The following is a 12,254-nucleotide window of genomic DNA, read 5'->3' as shown; positions in this document are numbered from 1 at the left end:
AAGAATGAGTGAAAGTCACTCAGTCGTGTCCAATGCTTTGTGACTCCGTGAACTATACAGCCCATGGAATTCTCCAGGCCAGAATACTGAAGTGGGAAGCATTTCCCTTTTCCAGGGTGTCTTCCCAACCCAGGGATCGAACCCAGGTCTCCCACATTGTAGGTGGATTCTTTACCAGCTGAGCCACCAGGGAAGTCCAAGAATACCGGAGTGGTAGCCTATCCCTTCTCCAGGGGATCTTCCCAACCCAGGAATTGAACCAGGGTCTCCTGAATTGTAGGCAGATTCTCTACCAGCTGAGATACCAGGTAAGAATGAGGGTGTGCTCAAAAAAGAGTAGAATTATTAAAGGTTTAGACTAGCTGTGACAAACCTTTTACCTTATTTCTGTCTGTAGTTCACATTTGTGTCAGTGCCAAACCCTGGGGGGTTTTCTCTAAAGCAGTGGTTTTCAAACCCTGGTCTGCCTCATGATCACCTGGAGCCTTGTTCAAGCACAGATCTCTGTGCCTTGCTCTCAGTTTCTGATTTCGTAGTTCTGGAGGAGATAGCAAGAATTTACAGCTCTAACAAGTTCTAGGTGCTGCTGCTGCCGCTGCTATTCTGAGGAGCATACATTGAGAACCAGTGTCCTAAAGAAATTAAAGGAGAACCTCAGGGCGGGTGTTGTCATTGTGAAGTGAAGTGCTGCTCGTTTGATCCATGTGGTTGTGCGGTGGAGTCTGTCCGCTGACTTCTTGCTCTGCGTCCTAAAGTTAGCCTCCCAGGCAACAAACCCTTTCCATTAGAGACAGCTCAAGTTGCTTTGCCATTCAGTTAATACGCCTGTTGAGGAAACAAAACCAGTTATTCTATAGCTTCTTAGAATCAACCTTATTTTTCCTGTAGTTAATGAATCATTGTATAGACATGTCAATATAACTTCTGTTTATTATCATCTTCAACTTTATGATTGACTTTTCATCAAAGCATAGATAATGTAATTAAGCTTACAAAATATTAAAGTTGATATCCAAATATAGAGTTTTTTTGTGTATAACACTCAACTTTACCAAGGCAAGCAGTAGAAGAACTGAAAAATTTAATATCTCTCAAAAATAAAAAAGGTTAAGAACAGGTATCCTAAAGAAATAAATCCTATTTTTTTTAATAGTAGGGAATAGGTAGAGGGGTGAAAGTCAATAAAGAAATAAAAGGAGAGATAAGGATATTACTTAGTGCTCTGAAGGTAACAATCAGAAGTAAAGACAAATAGTTAAAGGTAATAAACTGATGACTGAATAGTTGGCTTGGCAACTAAGGAGAACATTGGTGCTTCTCATTGCAAAACTTGTGCCATCTTATAACTCAAATGGGCATGTGAATGTATTGTCTTTAAAAATGTCATTTACATTAAGATGACTTCTTGGTATGGACCATCATGAGCATTTATAGTTTATAGCTTAGTTGGAAATGGACAATGGATACAAAGACTTTTTCAGATTGAAGTGTAGTTTATTTACAGTGTTATAGTTTCAGAGAAATTAAGTTATATATTATTTTTCAGTTTCTTTCTCATTATAGGTTATTATAAGATATTGAATATAGTTCCATGTGGCACAATAAATCATTGTTGCTTATATATTATATATATGTAGTAGGGGGTATCAGTTAATTCCAAACTCCTAGCTTATCTTTTCCCTGCCTCTTTCCCCTTTGGTAGCCATGTTTGTTTTCTATTGTCTCCAAGTCTGTTTCTGTTTTGTAAATAAGTTCAATTGTATCATTGTTTAGATTTCACATTAAGTGATATCATATTTGTTTTTCTGTCTGACTTAACTTCACTTAATATGATAATCTCTAGATCGATTGATGTTGCTGCAAATGGTGTTATTTCATTCTTTTTTATTTCTGAGTAATATCCCATTATATGTGTGTGTGTGTATGTATGTATGTACACCACATCTTTATCTGTTCATCATTTGATGGAAGTTTAGGTTGCTTCTGTGTCTTGGCTATTGTAAATAGTGCTGCTACAAATATTAGGGTAAATTTATCTTTTAGAATTTGAGTTTTCATCTTTTCCAGATATATGCCCAGGAGTGGAATTGCTGGATCATATGATACCTCTATTCTTAGTTTTTTGAGGTAACTCCATACTGTTTTCCATAGTGATTGAACCAAATTACATTACCACCAGTGGTGTTGGAGGGTTTCCTTTTCTCCACATCCTCTCCAGCATTTATTATTTATACATTTTCTGATGATGGCCATTATGAGTGGTGTGAGTGGTGCCTCATTGTAGTTTTGATTTGCATTTCTCTAATAATTAGCAATATTGAGCATCTTTTCATGTCCTTGTTGGCCAGTCATGTGCTTGTTGGCCATTTGTATATCATCTTTAGAGAAATGTATGTTTATATCTTCTGCTTATTTTTTGATTGAGCTATTTCATTTTTTGATATTAAGCAGTAGGCGTTATTTGTGTATCTTGGAAATTAATCCATTGTCAGTTGCATCATTTGCAAATAGTTTCTCCCATTCTGTAGGCTGTCTTTGGATTTCATAGTTTCTTTTGCTGTGCCAAAAGTTTTCAATTTAATTAGGTCCTATTTGTTTATTTTTGCTTTTATTTCCGTAACTCTAGGAGATGGATTCAAAAAATGTAAATTGTCACAATTTATATCAAAGAATGTTCTGCCAGTGTTTTCCTCTAGGAGTTCTATAGTTTCTGGTCTTACATGTAGATCTTTAATCCATTTTTGAGTTTATTTTTGCACATGATGTCGTGTGTGTGTGTGCTCAGTCGTGTTCAACTCTTTGGACTTTTTGTGACCCCATGGACTGTAGCATGCCAGGCTCCTCTGTCCATGAAAATTTTCAGACAAGAATACTGGAGTGGGTTGCATTTCCTACTCCAGGGGATCTTCCTGACCCAGGGATCGAACCTGCATCTCCTATGTCTCCTGCATTGGCAGGCGGATTCTTTACCTGGGAAGCATATATGATGTATAGAATGTATTAATTTTATTCTTGACATGTAGCTGTCTGATTTTCCCAGCACCACTTATTGAAGAGACTGTCTCTTCTCCTTGCCATTTTTGTTCGCGTGCGCAGTCACTTCCAACTCTTTGTGACCCCATGGACTAGGGCCCACCAGGCTCCTCTGTCCATGGAATTATTCTCTCCTGGCAAGAGTACTGGAGAGGGTTGCCATTTCCTACTCTGGAGGAATCTTCCTGACCAGGGATCAAACCCACGCCTCCTGTGTCTCTGGCATTGCAGGCAGATTTGTTACCCACTGAGCGATGACTGTGTCTTGGTTTAATTGACCTCAGTACATAGGTTTACTTCTGGGCTCTGTATTTTATTCCATTGATCTATGTGTCTGCTTTTGTGCCAGTATCATACTGTTTGGATTACTGTAGTTTGAAGTTTCAACTGATCGAAACTATGGAGTGTGAGTCCTCCAACTCTGTTTTTCTTAAGGTTATTTTGGCTATTTGGGGTCACACCTTTACAGAATTCGTTGATGAGCTCTAGTGGTTTATAGTGGCATCATTAGGATTTTCTATATATAGTATAATGTCATCTGCAAACAGTGACACAGTTCTACTTCTTCCTTTCCAATTTGGATTCCCTTTTATTTGTTTTTATTCTCTGAGTCCTGTGGATAGGACTTCCAAAACTGTTGAATAAAAGAGGTGAGAGTGAGTATCTTTCTCTTGTTCCTGATATTAGAGGGGAATGCTTTCAGGTCTTCACCATTGGATATGATGTTATCTGTGGGTTTGTCATGTATGGTCTTTTTATTTTGAGATATGTTCCATCCATGCCTACTTTCTGGAGAGTTTTTATCCTAAATGGATGTTGATAAAATTGAAAAAATTTCATCAAAGCATTTTCTTCACCTATTAAAATTATAGTATGATTTGTATTCTTTAATTTGCTAATGTGTAGTCTATCACATTGATTAATTTGTCAACATTGAAAAATCCTTGCATCCCTGGGATAAATCCCACTTGATCATGGTGTGTGATCCTTTAATGTATTATTAGATTTGGTTTGCTGTTATTTTGCAGAGGATTTCTTCATCTCTGTTCATCAGTGATTTTGGCTGTAATTTATTTCTTTGTGATATCTTTGTCTGGTTTTGGTGTCAGGGTGATGGTGGCCTCACAGAATGAGTTTGGGAGTATTCCTCCTTCTTCAACTTTTTAGGATAGTTTCGGAATCATAGGTGTTGTCTTTCCACTCAGTGTTAGGTAGAATTCACCCGTGAAGTCACCTGGCCCTGGACTTTTGTTGAAAGTTTTAAAATTACTGATTCAATTTAAATACTGGTAATTCATCTGTCCATATATTCTATTTATTCCTAGCTCAGCACAAGATTTTTGAATGCAGGAATGGTGGCAGAAAATATGCTATTTTTTGTGAGGAAAACACCGATTGCTGTCTTGAACTGAAATTATTATCAGTTGACTGATAATTGACTGAAAACTTTATTTTTCACCCAGCTCTTTGGGTATCTCTGGAGATTGCAAGTAATAATAGAAGCAATCATTATCCTTTTAATTTGCTTGTATATCAGTGGCTTAATACAGAAAACCAGATTGTGAATGGAAAGCTGTTTAAAAATATAACTTCACACATTGTCAGCTTTGAGGGGCATGTGTCAATAACCTGCTGCCCTGTAAACTGCCTTATGATTTGTGGAAAATATTATTTTTTGGTATGACAATTTCCAAGTTGTAAAGAGAAGGATTCATTTAATGTCTTTCAAAGACTATAATGGTGTCTCTAGCTTTTAATTTTTCTTAGGATTGGGCAGATGGTATTTTTTTCTTAGAACTTGGGGGGATTAAAAGCTATGAAAATGAAATTCCACATGAAATTTCATCAAACTGTCTTTCAGTCAGGTGAATACATTCGTTTATTTTGCCCTTTAATAACAGTTAATGATTAAAGAAAAATCACATAGCTTTCATTTCATAGGTGCAGAATTCTCACATATATGTGGTTTGCTGTCCTTCTTTTGTTCAAAATATATTTATTCATCAACTTATGAGCTGATATTATCAGGAGTCAGTCATGTCACAGTATCTTTAGCTTTCAGTACTCTGATGTAATCATAATCATTGCTTTTTTGTGTTCTGGGTGGATGTTATTTAACATGTAAGATCATTTACAATGAAGATAATGAAGAAAATTTTCTTTTTCAATTGGAACAGCCTGACAGGCCAGGTGCTGAAAGTGGGTACTTTACTTTTCTCTATTATTTAAGATAGAATATAGAGCAGTACATAGGAAACCTGAAGTATATTATTAGTAACTGTCCCTGTAACTAACACAGTAATTTTTTTCAATGAGTTTCTTGGTACAAGGTGGGAAGCTCCATACATTTTACTATTTTGTCAATAGCAGGAGGCTTGAATAGAACTTTTCTTGTGTAAGAGATTCTGGAGGAACTTGGAGAAACTGCATTGAATTTCCTGTGTAATATAATAACTGAAACATTCCTTGAGTTATTATTAATCCTTTTTTGATGGGTTCTTTCACAACATTTGTTTTTTTTCTAATTTTTGATAGCAATAAATGTTTATATACAGATCTCAAAGTCATTGATTCCATTACAGTTGACTTTATTGAAGTAATTTCTATATCAGCTCTCACAAAATACTCCCAATTTCATGTTTCTTATTGAATGAAGAGTAATGTTCTCTTTCATATCTCCAGAAATGCTTCTTCCAAATTTGAGTATCCCCAAGAAGATCTAGTAAAGTTGAGGGTGTAGAAGATTTTTGGTATAGAGTTGTTTGGTAAGATAGCAACAGAAAAGTAGAATTAATTACTTTTCAAACTAGATTTGTATGTGGCCTTGTACAAGCCAGTTAACTCCTGTCTATTTCTCAATTTTTATATTTGTGAAAGACTTATTTAGATGATTTCCAAAGGCTCCTTTGACTCTCAAGATCTAGAACTTGTCAAGAAATTAGATCATTGTATTAGTGAGGATAATTTTCTGAAATATATAGATTTTGTTTATTAGTAGAGACTAGAAATGAGCCTGATTCGCCCTCTCATTTGTCAGTTCGCAGGGGGCAAGCTTGGTTATTTTCATTTATCACTAGCTCTTTCCAGCATTTATTGAAACTTCTCTGCACAGTCAGTGCCTTGATTAATGTTATTTAGTGTACATTCAGACCCTCAGGATGGCTTCAGTAACCTGTGAAATCATTGTGTTGTGTATTTCCTATAGCACTAAGGGACACACAAGGCCACCAGGAAGAAAGAGCATATTCTCTAGTCCCTTCTATTGTTGGGGTCCAGCCCCAGCAGGATCCAGGGGAACCCTCAGGATGAACGGCGTCGGCAAATGAGAGACAGTGAGACAAGTTTGGAGACTGAGTCTGAAGTTTATTTCTGCACGGCCCCTTTATACCCTTTACAACATCTTTTTGGGGGAAGTGCATATTGCTTACAGGTCATCTGAAAATACTACAGCAACTTGACCTTCAACAGAAAAAGGATGTCACCCACACACTTTTCGTTCACAAGAGTCTTTCTTATAATTTGGCCTTCAGGCCCGCTAACATTTTATGGCTTGCACCTGGTGTGACTTAAGCAACTTCAGTAGCCGACCCTGTTTTTCTTGTGATTAATCTATTTTCTTTCTAATAGGCATCATCTCCATGGGAACTAGATAGGATTACATTTTTACAGAACAGAAATGCGAAGGATTGCAAAAACAACAGATATGGCACAAAACAGGCTCTTAGCCTAAAAGTTACCTACCTGCAAGAAGTCGCCAGCTAATCTCTATCTAAAGTATTTTCTATTAGGCACATTTGTGACTATTATTTGTGGAGCTTTTCTCACCCCGCGGAGGGACCTATGCTTAATAGTTTCTTTTGTTAGCGTACTGTGCTTAGGATGTTTAGAACAATCATGAACATTTTTCGCAATGAGAGCACACATTTATCAAACAAGCCAGAATGCCAGCAAAAGGGTTTGAATTGAAGCATTTCTTTCATCCCTGGCTCCTTCATAGGGTACCAGCGTCTAAGAGATTTATTAATTAGGGTTTTAAGTTGGTCTTTATTCAGTGAAAGAGGAGCAGGAGAGCTCTCAGCAGGCAACACAAGAATCTGCAGCAGGGCAAACAAGAACAGCAGAAAAGGGGGAAGGATACAGGGTGGGGTAGAGGCTGAGGCCAACCTGGAGGGTCCCTTATATCCTGAACGGCCTTGCGTGTTAGGTTTTTTCCTCATGACCTCATCATGGATGGGATCCTGGATGGCCTTGCCTGTCAGGTATTTTCTTCATGACCTCGTCATGGGTGGGATCTCACATTATGGTTCCCGGCACTCTATATTTTTTAAGGACATGAAAAGGGTTATAGAGTTACAGGATGAAATGCAAGTGGTGACCTGTATAGTTACACTAGGGGTGTATGTGGTTACGTAATAAGCTTTCAGTTCCAGGTTTATTTGGATAAGGGTACTGACAGCCACAGTGCTGTAGTTACTGAGAAAAAGCTGTGGAAAAGATTGCTGTTAATCAAAATATGCCGGCAGGTCTCTTCTTGTGTCACTGAATTCCTTTGATCTTCACGACCCCGTTCTTGCTAGTTCCAGAGCAAAGAATTCCCCTGGCTCATCCCATCCCTCAGAAATAATGGAGTATGCTGATCCTTGAAAACAGGACATCCAAATTCAGCTATCCTTTTGTTCTTTGGGCTTTTATTTTAAAAATAAATAAATGGAGATGGATGCAAACAATCCATAATGATTTACTTTAAGAAAATATCATATAATAATTGTATGGAAGGGAAGATTTGTCATAGCTGACATTAGGCAGAAGAAACTTTCTGGTGAGAGCAGACCAGAAGTTAGATTTGCCCTGGCACAGTGAGAATGCCATCAAGATGTTCAGTGGCATTTGTACATGTCATAAAGGTGATTATTCTGTGTCAAAGCTCTGGCAAGGTTAGACCTCAGATGCTGTCTTTAAGATTAAGAAATGAGCATCGACAGCAGATAGGCTGCGTTTGAAGAAACTCATGTTTAAGCATTGAGGAAATTGTGTTTTGAGAGATGGTTACAAGCAGTACAATTATGATGCAGAGATTCACTATGAGTGAGTAGGAGTGAATGTGTTATATGGTAGCAGGTCAATATGTAGGGCAATGATATGGACCATAATGCATAAATCATGAATAATTAAGCTACTGAAGGCCTTTGATATGTTTAGAAAAGTAAATTTAAAAGGATAATTATGCAGGGCCAAAAGAGGGTGCTGTGTCTCTACCTATGCATTTTCACATCAGCTGAGTTAGTCCTATGAGAACATCAAAGTAAAGGCTAGTACATAAGAAGTTAATGTTATCCAAAATGCATTGGCAAAGAGTGAAAATTAGAAATCTCTCTCCCATTTCCAGATGGTGAAATATAGAGGACAAGATTTTTGGGTTTTATGGTGAAGGAGGGCACTGAGGATATCTCAGGGGTTTAAGACCAGGGAAGGGGAAGAGATCCCGAAGTCGAGGCCATGCAGATGGTAGAAAAGCACTGGAGAAACTTAAATGCAATTCATAGAAGTAGAAACTTGATACAAGAAAGTTTTGATATGGAACTTTAAGAACAACTGTGGAACTCAGGTTAAATCTGGACTCAACATCAGTCCATAGATCTGCTCTATCAGTTCCCCAGCAGGAACTTTTAAAAAAATATGTAAATCTCAGAGCTTAACATGTAATATTTCTAGATCTTAGGTGAAGCCTAGAAATTAAAAAAAAAATATTGTTTCTGGTTTTTGATTCTGATGAGCAATCGGGCTACGGAAATACCTCCTAGACAATTTGTACAGTATAGGAATAGTTTCTGATAACAGGTAACATGTGATGAGAGAGTGAGGACATGACCTTGTAAATTCAGACTGTCAAAAGAGACTGACTTTAAATTTTCCTGAGTTAAAAAGGCTTACAAAATGCAACACAAACCCCCCAAATTTCCCTGGTTATGTTATATTTTTTCTTGGTTTAGTTATGATATGTTAGTCTGAAGAGGCTCTGCTAACTAAACCAGTATTTACTCTGTGTGGTATGATTCCAGGTAAAATTAAATCAAGTATATTTAAGACATGTAGACAATATTAAAGAACCAGTTGCAAGAGTCTCATGAGTTGATTTCATTAAAACAAAGACTAGTTTGTCAAATATTTTATTAATCAAAAAAGAGCTATAAAAATAACAGCATTCATAGATTTCCATCTGTTTGAGCACCTTTATATAGCTAAAATTAGCAGGAACAGTTGTATGTTATTAAACATATTGGTAAGCTAAATGCAACTCTGAGAATTCATTGTATATGAGGTGAAAAAGAAGATTGACATACCGTTTAACTTTAATCACCATGGAAAATTCAAGTAAGATAATTTAGACTAAGAAGAATATGGCAACAGTTTTCTTGTTAAAAGAACACAGCCATGTTATAAACCCAACTTGTGAGAAGGCGGTTTTAAAATACTTTAATATAATTGACTTTGTCTTCATGAAGTAAAGGCTAAATTATTCTTAATATTGGAAAATAAACTTTTAGGAACGGTAAACTATTTTAGCTATAATTTGAGAGTGTTCCCTTTTGTACTTTTAGCTTGAAATATCAGCTTCTAAAGTCTGAGTTCTTTATACAATGAAATTTGATTTATAAATGTATTTCCACAAAGTCAGTGAGGTCTAGAAACTACTTTTAAAGGCTTATCTCTAATTTTGTATTTTGCTATAGACAACCAGTTGCTCAATACCTATGTAGCATGTAACATACTGGCATACCAAAGTACAAAAGAAATAGAAAATCTTACAATCTAAGAGGGAACACATGTTATTGGTTGTCTTTTCTCCTTCCCACTCTACATTTTTTGTGTGCCTTTTGTAGGCCTTTATAGGCCTTTGTAGGCCTTTTAAACCTCTGCTTTAATACCTCCTGTGGTGAGAAACTCACCACCTCACAATGCTATTTCATTGTTAGAGAACCTACATGAAATAAAAGATCCTCCTTATGTAGAGCATTTCTTAAAGTCCACAAATTGATGCTAGTTCTATAAAATACATAGGAAATTTACATTTCTGCATTTTACCCAGTTAATATCAGAAAAAGAATACTGTTCTGAGTTCTCTATTCCCTTGGCTGAAAATTTCCTGTTTCTGAATTCTTTTATGGAGTCTTACTTCCTACCTAGAGCAAAAAATTCCAAGTGTCTTAGCTTGGCAAGGGCCTTAATCATCTAATTTCTGCTTACTTTTTTTTTGGTTTGTTTTTTAGTTTCATCTTCTGTCATTCTCTAAAACCTCTTCTATGTCCCAATCATGCCAGAATACCCATGGTTTACCAAATGAACCATGCTCTTTCACAGTGATGTATTTAAAGGTGTATTTCTTTCTATGTCTGAAGAACGTTTCTATCTTGCAAACTTCTATCATCTTTTAGGACTCGCTGTAATGACACCTATTCTGAAAGTCCCCTTTGATACCTCCAGGGGAAGAAACGCTCCCTTAACCATCTGAAGGTATCTCTGCCCCAGGTATATTCATGCATCTGTCTTTCAGAGATTACCAACTTCTTGAAAGCAGTGACTATCCTTTTCTTTATTGCTCTGGGTATTGAGTTGCACGTAATCATGCAATGGACGTTCAACAAACATTCATGAATCCATGGCTTACAACTTTAATTTTAAATATTAGATCAGCCCTAAATCCATAAGTCCCCTGGTAATAATTACATTCTACCATGCTTATGAGCATAAATATAATTGAGGACATATGACTACTTTTCAAGTCTCAGTCTCACTTCTTTGTCTCCAAAAATCCGTAAGTGCCAGAGCTAATCTGCTTGGGCTACGTGAGTCGTTGGCTTTATCTCCTCTGACCCAAAAGATTACATTTATCATTTTTTAATTGAAGTATAGTTGACTTATAGTACTATATTCAATATTAGTTTCAGGTCTACCATGATTACTGATGTTGAGCATTTTTTTATGTGCTTGTTGGTCATATGTATGTCTAATTTGGAAAAATGCCTATTTAGGTCTTCTGCCCAATTCATATGGGTTATTTATATTTTATTTTTGTTGACTGTTGTATGAGTTCTGTGTATATTTTGGAAATTAACCCCTTATCAGATACATTGTTTGCAAATATCTGCTCCCATTCAGTTGGTTACTTTTTTGTTTTGTTGATAGTTTCCTTTGCTGTGCAGTAGCTTTTTGATGTATTCCTATTTGTTTATTTTTGCTTTTGCTTCCTTTGTGGGGGGAGAGAGATTAGAAAAAACATTCCTGAGATTGAAGTCAGCATGTACACTAACTATGTTTTCTTGGAGTATTATGGTTTCAGATCTTTTATTTCTTTAATCCACTCTGAATTTATATATATATATGACATGAGAAAATAGTTCAGTTTAATTCTTTAATGCATAGCTGTCCATTTTGCTTTGAAGCTGTAGATTGCCTTGGATGGTGTGGCCATTTTAAAATTACTTCTTTCAATCCATGAGCACAGTGCCTCTTTCCATTTGTTTGTGTTGTCTTTGGTTTTTTTCATTAATGTCTTGTAGTTTTCCAAGTGCAGTTATTTTACCTCCTTTGTTAGATTTATTTTTGTGATGCACTTGTAAATGGGATTGTTTCCTGAGTTCATTTTCTGATAATTCATTATTAGTGTATAGAAATGCAACAGATTTCTGTATACTAATCTTGTATCCTGCAAGCGTGCTGAATTCTTTTAAATTCTAATAGTTTTTTGGTGGCATCCTTAGGATTTCCTATATATAGTTATCATGTCATCTGCAAACATTGACAGGTTTACTTATTTCCCATTTAGAGTCCTTATATTTCCTTTTCTTGTCTGTGGGTGGGCAGGGCTTGATCTCAGCATGGCTGGCTGCTGGGCCAGTCATGGGGTTAGTTTTGACCCCACTGGTGGGTGTGGCCAGTTCCTGGGTCAGCTGGCTCTGGGGCCTGGCTGCTGGGCCTGGTGATGGCGTGTTGGCAGGGGAGTAGGGTCCCAGCTTGGCTGGCTGTGTGGCCCAGGGAACCTTGGGTTGGTGCCAGCCTGATGGTAGTTGTGGCTGGTCCCGGGCAGGTGGTTGTATATCGTGGGTGGGCTGGGCCTGGTACAACTGGCTACACAGTCCCCAGAGTAGCTGCTGACTGAATCTCAGGTGATTGTGGCCAGCGAGGTGAGCTGGCTCGGTGGGCTGTGGGATCGTAGGTTTGAC

The 12,254-nt window shown here is 37.1% G+C and overlaps 1 pseudogene; it reads right to left on the bottom strand.

The window, feature by feature from the left end:
• Positions 1 to 12,254, bottom strand: part of LOC122446795 — a 64,656-nt pseudogene that overhangs the window by 40,318 nt on the left and 12,084 nt on the right.

Source organism: Cervus canadensis, chromosome 8, assembly GCF_019320065.1.
Source record: "Cervus canadensis isolate Bull #8, Minnesota chromosome 8, ASM1932006v1, whole genome shotgun sequence".
Classification (NCBI taxonomy): domain Eukaryota; kingdom Metazoa; phylum Chordata; class Mammalia; order Artiodactyla; family Cervidae; genus Cervus; species Cervus canadensis.
Note: the sequence above shows the minus strand (reverse complement) of the source record. Positions and strands in the feature narration are given on the sequence as shown.